Genomic DNA, 8,186 nt, shown 5'->3' on the forward strand with positions numbered 1-8,186 from the left:
CAGGTAATGTTTTTACCTTTCTCCGCATGATGTGGGCCACTACCGGTATCAATCGGTGATAAAAATTAATGGTACCAGTGAATTCTTGCAGCCCCTTCATTATGTGGGGTTTGGGGAAGCACTGAACAACCTCTACCTTTTCAAGCAGGGTTTAGTTCCGTGCCTGTTGATTTGACCCCCAAGGAAGTCGAACGTTTCCAACCTGCACTGGTACTTAGCAAGGTTTATATAGTATGTCCAAATACCTCCAGCCAGGTGCACAGTCACATTCAATAGGGTAGAGAATTCCAAGGATATTTCATTTTCATTGAAGACTTTTCTTAAAGTCTAAGCAGCCGATCGGTTATTGGGAAATTGTGACACTTGGTGAGCCTTTTAAATGCCCCTAAGATTTCAGCCTTCACCACCACTCCAGTTCTTGGGCTCGTCCCATGTCCCTGACCTGGTACGCATACATTGCATCCCCTCCCCTTGTCACCCTCCTGTTGCTCCACCCCGAGCCAGTGGTGAAAGTGGTTTCTGTCCCAACAGGTGTTGGGGACCTCAACCAGGGAGCAGAGCCGGGAGATGAACCTCAACTGCATCTAATTCACATTCCCGCAGATCAACGCACGACCGTGGGCCAAGGTGAGTGACCCATTGGTGAACAGGAGCTCCGGGGGTGGTCTCCATCCTCTGGGTTCATCCCCAATACTGTCCCCTGTCACCCACCAGGCCCATCTCCAAACCCCCATCTCCCACCAGGCCCATCTCACACACCTCTGCCCTGGCAGTTACCAGAGCAGTTTCCCTCTTCATGTGGGGATCCAAAATGGATGGAGTGGGAAGGAGGTCCATGTACGTCACCAGACTATGGTGTTATGAGCCCAAAGGACCCCAAAACCCAGCAGCAATAGACATTCACCAGGACAAGTAGTTGCGCGAGTCAAGGGTTGATTCGGTGAGGCCGCTATTGGATGAGACGCTGGGGTCGGGTTGGATTGATGGGTGGGTTCGCGGGCTGATTGGCTCTTGCTGTGAGGAGGCGGGACGTTGGCGGCGACGTCATCTGCTCGGGGTCCGTCGCGTCGCCGCGGGCGCGAATGGGAGGAAATTGGCGGAGGCGCCGGGACCTTCCTCAGCCGCGCGGTCCAGGGAAAACGGGCGACCGGCAGCCCTCCGGGCCCCACCCGGGAGCGGCCGGTACCGGCGGGGTGTTTGAGTGGAGCCGAGGCGTCGGTGCGAGGCCTGATGGCGCCGACAGGGCGAGGCCGGAGGCCGTGGGGTAACTGGCAGCGGGAAGGGGCGGGGGAGGGGCAAGAAGAAGTTTTGGAAGTCTGGTTGGCGCATGCGCGGTGGATTTGCGACTTGGAGTTGGGTTTGCGCATGTGCGGCTAATAGGCACGTGCCGACTGACGGGCCACTCAGCAAAGCCACAAGTCGCGCATGCGCACTGAAATTAAGATGGCTTCCCCAACCGATGGACCCTGAGACACTGAGTCCCAAAGTCAATCCGCACATTTTGGGTTTTACGTGTCCCGTGTCTCTGTTCCCCTTTGAAAATCATTTTATTTTAAAAATACACTCTAAGACTTCAGGGCTCCTCGCACGGGGGGGAACTCCGACTTGCGACCATTGTGGTATCTGACTGAACTTTTGGGTTCCATTGCGGTCGCAAGTCGGGAAGGACTTGTCGGGGTCATTGGGTCGCTTAGGAAGGGATGGAAAACCAATCCATTTTTTTTTTGCTTCCAAATGTTCATAGAATGTGTCTGATTCCATCCGTTGTTCCTGTTGTAGTATCACATTCTTCATAAAGTTAGATGTTATTATTTTAAAAGTTGTGTCTCTTGAACAATAATGCTCCAATCCTTCTGATCCTGACGTACCATGTGTTTAAAATGTAATGTTTCTCAGTTACCTGTCCGAATGGCTTAAAAATATAGGGACTTTGGTGTTAAAAATACAGGGTAAAGATTTCACCAATCCTTTTGAATTTATGATCTCTGGGATTTCTGGACATGTTTTCTATTTAGGTTGGTGTATCATGCAGACCTGTTTGGTTGCAGCAAGTAAGAAGTTATCGCCTTGTAGCATCTGCTGTGGCAGCGCTACCAAATAAAGAGACATCCACCCAAGGTGAGAGTAAACCAAAGACTGGCTTTACTGTTTTAAATTCCCCACATGTGCTCGCTGGCCCACCCACTTCTGGTGACGTACTCCCTGACTTCCCGATTTACGTCATTGTGTCATGGCGTCACTCTCCAGCTGTCTGCCTCTACATGGAAGTGGAGGGCTCCTCAGCCCATACATGGTGCTAGGAGTGGGCTCCTTCTCGTCAGTGAAGGGGAGTCCGTGCCATCTTGGACTATCCGAGTGTGGCAGTGATTTGGCCTCTTATTGCTCACCTGGTCACTTGGCATGCTACAATCTCAGTGTTTATAAGCGGGAAATTCTTTCAATGTTTCATTCAACTTTATTACAGAATTCTTCCTAGATTATCTGTGTACCATTGAAGGTTATGGGTTTTCTTGAACAGGGATCATGATTTTACTCATAATTTGGTGAGCCAATGGATGGGACATTTTTTGCTCATGCCCCATGGGAATCGAAATAAAAATGTAGTGACAAAATTAGGAAGGTTTGTTGACCCTTCTTTTTAAGCAGGATGTCATGATGATGTTCATCTTGCATATGATTTGTCAGTTCTTAATGGCAGCTGCCATATTGGCATTGCAAGGAGAGATGGGAAATGGGTCAGGTCCTTGATGGTCCCAGTAATGCAATGTGGAAAGATGTCATGGGGCTGAATGTGGTTTAGGGAGGGAGAGGGTAGAGTATTAATTTTTAAGAAACGTATGTTGCCAGCCACCTATCAATATTTTTTATCAAATAGAAACTCCTGCTGGTAGAACCCATTTCCTACTTTGAACATTCCCAATGTCATTATCTAAGCAGATATTGTTCAATCTCACTTCTCCTTCTTCCAAGTTATCTGGATGCAAGCAATTCTTCTGCTGTGCACAGAATGGAACGTTTCTAAATTTCACCAGGTTTTGGTGCTCGAAAGGTAAATGTTTCCTGCTCAGGAAGGTTCTTGTAGGGTTTTTAGAGATTTGTTGTTCCAGGATTTCCACAACTGAGGTACCTTCATTAGTCACCTCAATGTCTGGCTGAGGAAACTTGCCCCATCAGAATTTTCCAGATGGTAACTTCTTTTTGCAAGCTATTACATAGTTCCATTCCTCTTATTCCAAACAACAGGAGTTCTTTCTTCTGCTCAAGCTGTTGTTAGATAAACAAAACCCACGTGTGACTTTCCTCTAAGCACCCTACAGAAAAGTACTTGTAGCCATCCTGGCTCCATTTCCAAACAATGGTCATTCATTTTATGACATCAGTTCGACTAACACCAACTTGTGAATGTGAATAACTTTCTCCAGAGATCTTCAATATTTCTTCAGTCTTTCAAATAAAATGTTTTATAATATATGTGTGTGTATGTATGTAACCTACTCTAAATCTTACCAAAATCCCAAATATTACCAAATTCTCCAAATATATTTATCCATTACAATATCACGTAAGGTGCATTTAAGAGACTCTAAAACAGGTTTACATGGGTGAAAGAAAAACAGGGTTGTAGCGGACGCCATGCCACCGTCAGTTCACAGACTTACCTGACACATCGCAGGCTAACAGTGCTGGGCACCAAAGTACAGTGAGTGGATCAGATGAAGCCCCTGCCTAAAGGGACGGGGCACAAATGGCTGGTAGCTTTAACCTGCTGGTCCTCTGGACCAGGTGTTCACTAATGTTCTCATTGAGAGGCAGGGAATAAAAGGTCTGTATGTCTGCAATAAACCAGTCTTGAGTTGACTACCTTTGTATGTGTTTTCCTTTATTTAGTAGCATCTACCGCAGTAGCTGCTACAGGGTTTTTTTTTGTTAGAAATATCAAGATCAACAAAACATCGTGTGTCAAAGGGCTTGTACCGTGCCGTAATATTCTGTTATTTCTGTTATTGCTTGATTTGAATATCTGTTGTAAGCTCTGTGAGACTTCAATAATGTAGCAAATTTGGGCAGCAACATTGCAGTCAGAAATTTGTATCTCCTGGTTGACTTGAGTTTTTTACCTTTTCACACAATGCTTTATAGTTCTGGTCAGTAAGAAAATAAATATTGTGCATGTTGAATATGTCATTATGTCTGAAAGTAACACTGGAAAAGAGTCATTAACACCAAGGTAAATAGCACCCTGTAGTGGGTGGTGCAGTTTCCTGATGGGCACAAGTTATCCCTCAGTGGCTACAGTGATGTGAAACTGTGGGTAAATTATTTTGATTTATACATGGCAAAATTGGCTGTTGTTTGTTCCAATTTCAGGTAGATGAGATTGCAAAGAGGGTAAGGATAGAAAATAGTTGGGGAACAAAACTGGGGCTTGCATTTGATGGTGTGAAAGTCAAAATGGAAACTCAGAATAGGCTAATCTGATTAAGCAAGCCACTGGCTCTTATACTTCCACCAGAAGTGAATTGAATTTTGAGGCATTTACGGTGGGTAATTTCAAAGTCTGTTGATTGTAAGAATAAATTAAGAGCCCTTTTGCCCCTGGCTGTGCTGAAAGATTGTTTTGTTTATTAAATCTTTCTGAGAGGGAGAATAGACTGAAGCTACTTTACTACTCGTTGTTGATGAATCTTGCAGTAGGATCTTTCAACTAATTACAGACTCCTAATTCCTCCCCCTCCTCGGTCATTTTCTCCTGCAATCTACATCATTTACCACCATCGAGGGATTCTCATGCAGGGTAAAGTTTCACAATCACCTCCTCCAACCATGTCTGTTCTCTCTGTGGCAGGAAACCCAATGCAGAGTAAATGACAGATTGGCTGAGCACCTCCAATTTGATCACAATGGCCATCTTGGCTCATGGTCACAAGCCGTTTTAAGTTCCATTCCATTCTCACACTGACCTTTGTCTTCTGCCTCCTCCATTGTCAGGGTGAGGTCAAATCCAGAGGAACCATCTCTTATTGCATTTGTGACTCGATAGTATGCATATGGAATTTTCCAAAATCATGTAACCTGTCCACCACCTCCCCCCTCCACAGGTTTCACTCTCTCTCCTGCTGATTCACCAAGTTCCCCTCGTATTCTCCCTTCCAAACCGATAACTTTTAAATGTGGGCAGAGAAATGGCAGATGGAGTTTAATCTGGGCAAGTGTCTTGCTCTTCGAGAGGACTTGTCATACTGTTGCATAGAGGGATCTTGGGGTACAAGCGTGAGCTCCTTGAAAGTGGCAACACAAGTGTAGGGTGTTAAAGAAAGTATTCTTCATTGAGCAGGGTATTAAGTATTAAATGTGATTAGGCCACATTTTGAGTATTTTCTGCAATTCTAGTTGCTGCATGACAAAAGGAATTCATCTGGGGTTTGCTTGGGATAGAGCATTGGGTCTGAGGAGAAGTTGGACAAATTTGGATACTTTTCTTTGGAGCATGGGAGGGTGAGAGATGACCTGGTTGAAATTTATCCAATTATTGTAGTCCTGGAGAAGACAGATTTCTTCTTTCCCGGCCCCCGTGGGAGATGTAAAAATACTACGATGCCTATATTGAACATGAGAGGGGGAAAAGGAGAAAAGTGAGGCAGGTTTTTGCACAGTGCGGTGGGGGTAGGGCCCACACAGCCAGGATAGTGGTGAAATCACCATAATTTAAGAGGCATTTGGTTGGGCACATGAACAAGAAGGAATGGGTGATGTGTATGGACCATGTGCTGACAGATGGGATTAATTTAAATGAGCATCATGGTCACCACAGATATTGTTCACCAAATGGCCTATTCCTGGGCTGCTCTGTTGGGTGATGATTCATCTCTTTTCAAGGATTGTTGCCGATGGGCAGTAAACTTTTCACAGAGGTCTATCTCCAATGAATATATTTAGAACATTTCCATGAGTTAATTCCCTGTAGAAACAGCAGTTTATCATTCAAGCTGTGTAGCCACAGCAATAATGCAAAGTTTGAAGGCCATCATTACTGAATCCATTTTAATCAGCCTTCACCTTGTACAATGTTCAGTTGAGACAACAAAATCAAAATGCAAATTTTAACCTCTAGGAAAGATTAGTTACCCTCTGCAATACAGAATTATTGCTGAAAAAATATTTGGAAAATTTTGTGAATTCAGCTTCCAAAGAGGTGATGAAGAGGAACCACAACAAGATTTAAAAAAATTAAACCCAGAACATTTATTGGAAGACGTTCATCTCAATAAACATGTTCAGGTTCAGTGATGCTCGATTCTGGAATGGCATGTGGCAGTAATAAAAGGAATGCAGGATAGATATATTCCAAGGAAAAATAAATTAATGATTTGGATTGTGGTTTAAATGGTTTTGTGGCCAAATTTGCGGAGGTCACCAAGATAGGGGACAGAGTAGGAAGTGGAGAAACCGTAAAGTTGCAGAAGGGTATAAACAGATTAGGAAACTGGGCAAAATGATGGCAGATGAGATTTAACACCAAGAAATTTACTGTTGTACATTTTGGCAGTGGAAATAAACAGGAAGCATACTATTTGGATGGGATGAAAATTCAGACCTTGGATGTGCAAAGGGACCTGGGTGTCCTTGTGCAAGGAAACCTAAAAGTTAATGACCAGGTGAAATTGGTCATGAAGAAAGCGAATGCTATGTTGGCATTCATTTCAAGAGGAATGGTGTACAAGAGTAAAGCGGTGTTGATGAGACTCTATGGGGCACTGGTGAGACCTCATTTCGAGCACTGGGTGCAGTTTTTGGCCCCCTATCTGAGAAAGGATGTGATGTTGTTGGAGAGGGTGCAGAGGAGAATGACTAGGATGATTCCCAAAATGCAAAGGATAACGTACAAGGAGTGTTTGACAGCTTTTGGGTTGTATTCATTGGAGTACAGGAAATTAAAGAAGAAATCTCATGGAGGGATTTTGTGTATTGAAAGGTTTAGATAGGGTGGATGCGGGTAAGATGGTTCCCTTGGTGGGTGAATCGAGGACAAGAAAATTAGAGGTTATCCTATAAAACAGAGATTAGGAAGAACTTGTTTCGCCAGAGGGTCGTGGATCTGTGGAACCGCTGCCACATACAGTAGTGGAAGCCAGATCACTGAGTATTAAATCAAGAAATAGTTTTGTTTCAGTTTACGGAGCAGATTCGATGTTCCTTTGTCCTCATTTGGGAGAGATTATCGAAGGCAACTGAGAAAAATGGAACAATTCTAGGCAGTTGTTAGAATAGGTTATTAGTTTGGCATCTCTATGTAAAACTCCAAAACTATCTGTCACTTTGGAGCGGTGCCTGTCCCTCCAACTCCTGAGGAACATAGATTTGCTAATATGTCATGTGTTCATTCAGCTACAAATGATTCTCTTATTCAAATATGCCCAGAGGTCACTTGCATTTCATTTCAGCTTCACATCGTTTTGGGTGGGTTTTCGGTTGTAAATGTGGCCAGTTCCACTTTGGGAGAGAATTTCTTGTCACATTTTTCAGTGATGTATTTGTCAAAATGCCATTGTGTGGACTGCAGCTCTTGAATGCAAGTGAGCTACATTTATTGTCCTTCCAATGCCATCTGCTGCCTGACAAGCCTTCAACCTGGCTCCTGCCCTTTCCAAGCCTTGCTCAAGTCTTTTCCTCGCCTCGTGTCCCCATCATAATGGTGTGCAGACATGCAATAAGCCACCATATAAAGGCAGGGTCTATGAGACGCAGGCTTGTAATACCCCAGATTATCTTAAAATCTCAAAATTGGAATGGCAAGAATTTTGCCTAGCCCACAGATCTGACAGCTGCTGGGCTTCACGATTGTATGTGGTTCTGAACAAACTAGAGATTGGCAGCCTTGCAGAGATGATCGTCCCCTGAACAATTCCACCATGCCTGACTGATACAATATTCCAAATTGACAAGACTTCTCAGCAAACCTCCATGGCAAATCTGCATTTGCCAAAATAGATCTAGAATGTGCTTACTATTATATTCCATTTGAGTCTTTGGATGTCACAAAGACAGCAGTGATGCTCCCGTTCGGCATGTTTGTGTTTCTGAGAAAACCATTCGGTCTATGGAATGCAGCTCAGAAATTCCAGTGGTTCATGGAACACGAACTCACTGTCCATGAGTTTGTTTGGTGCTTGTGTTGATTGAGGAGA

This window comes from Narcine bancroftii, unplaced genomic scaffold (genome assembly GCF_036971445.1).
Source record: "Narcine bancroftii isolate sNarBan1 unplaced genomic scaffold, sNarBan1.hap1 Scaffold_121, whole genome shotgun sequence".
NCBI classification, from domain to species: Eukaryota; Metazoa; Chordata; class Chondrichthyes; order Torpediniformes; family Narcinidae; genus Narcine; species Narcine bancroftii.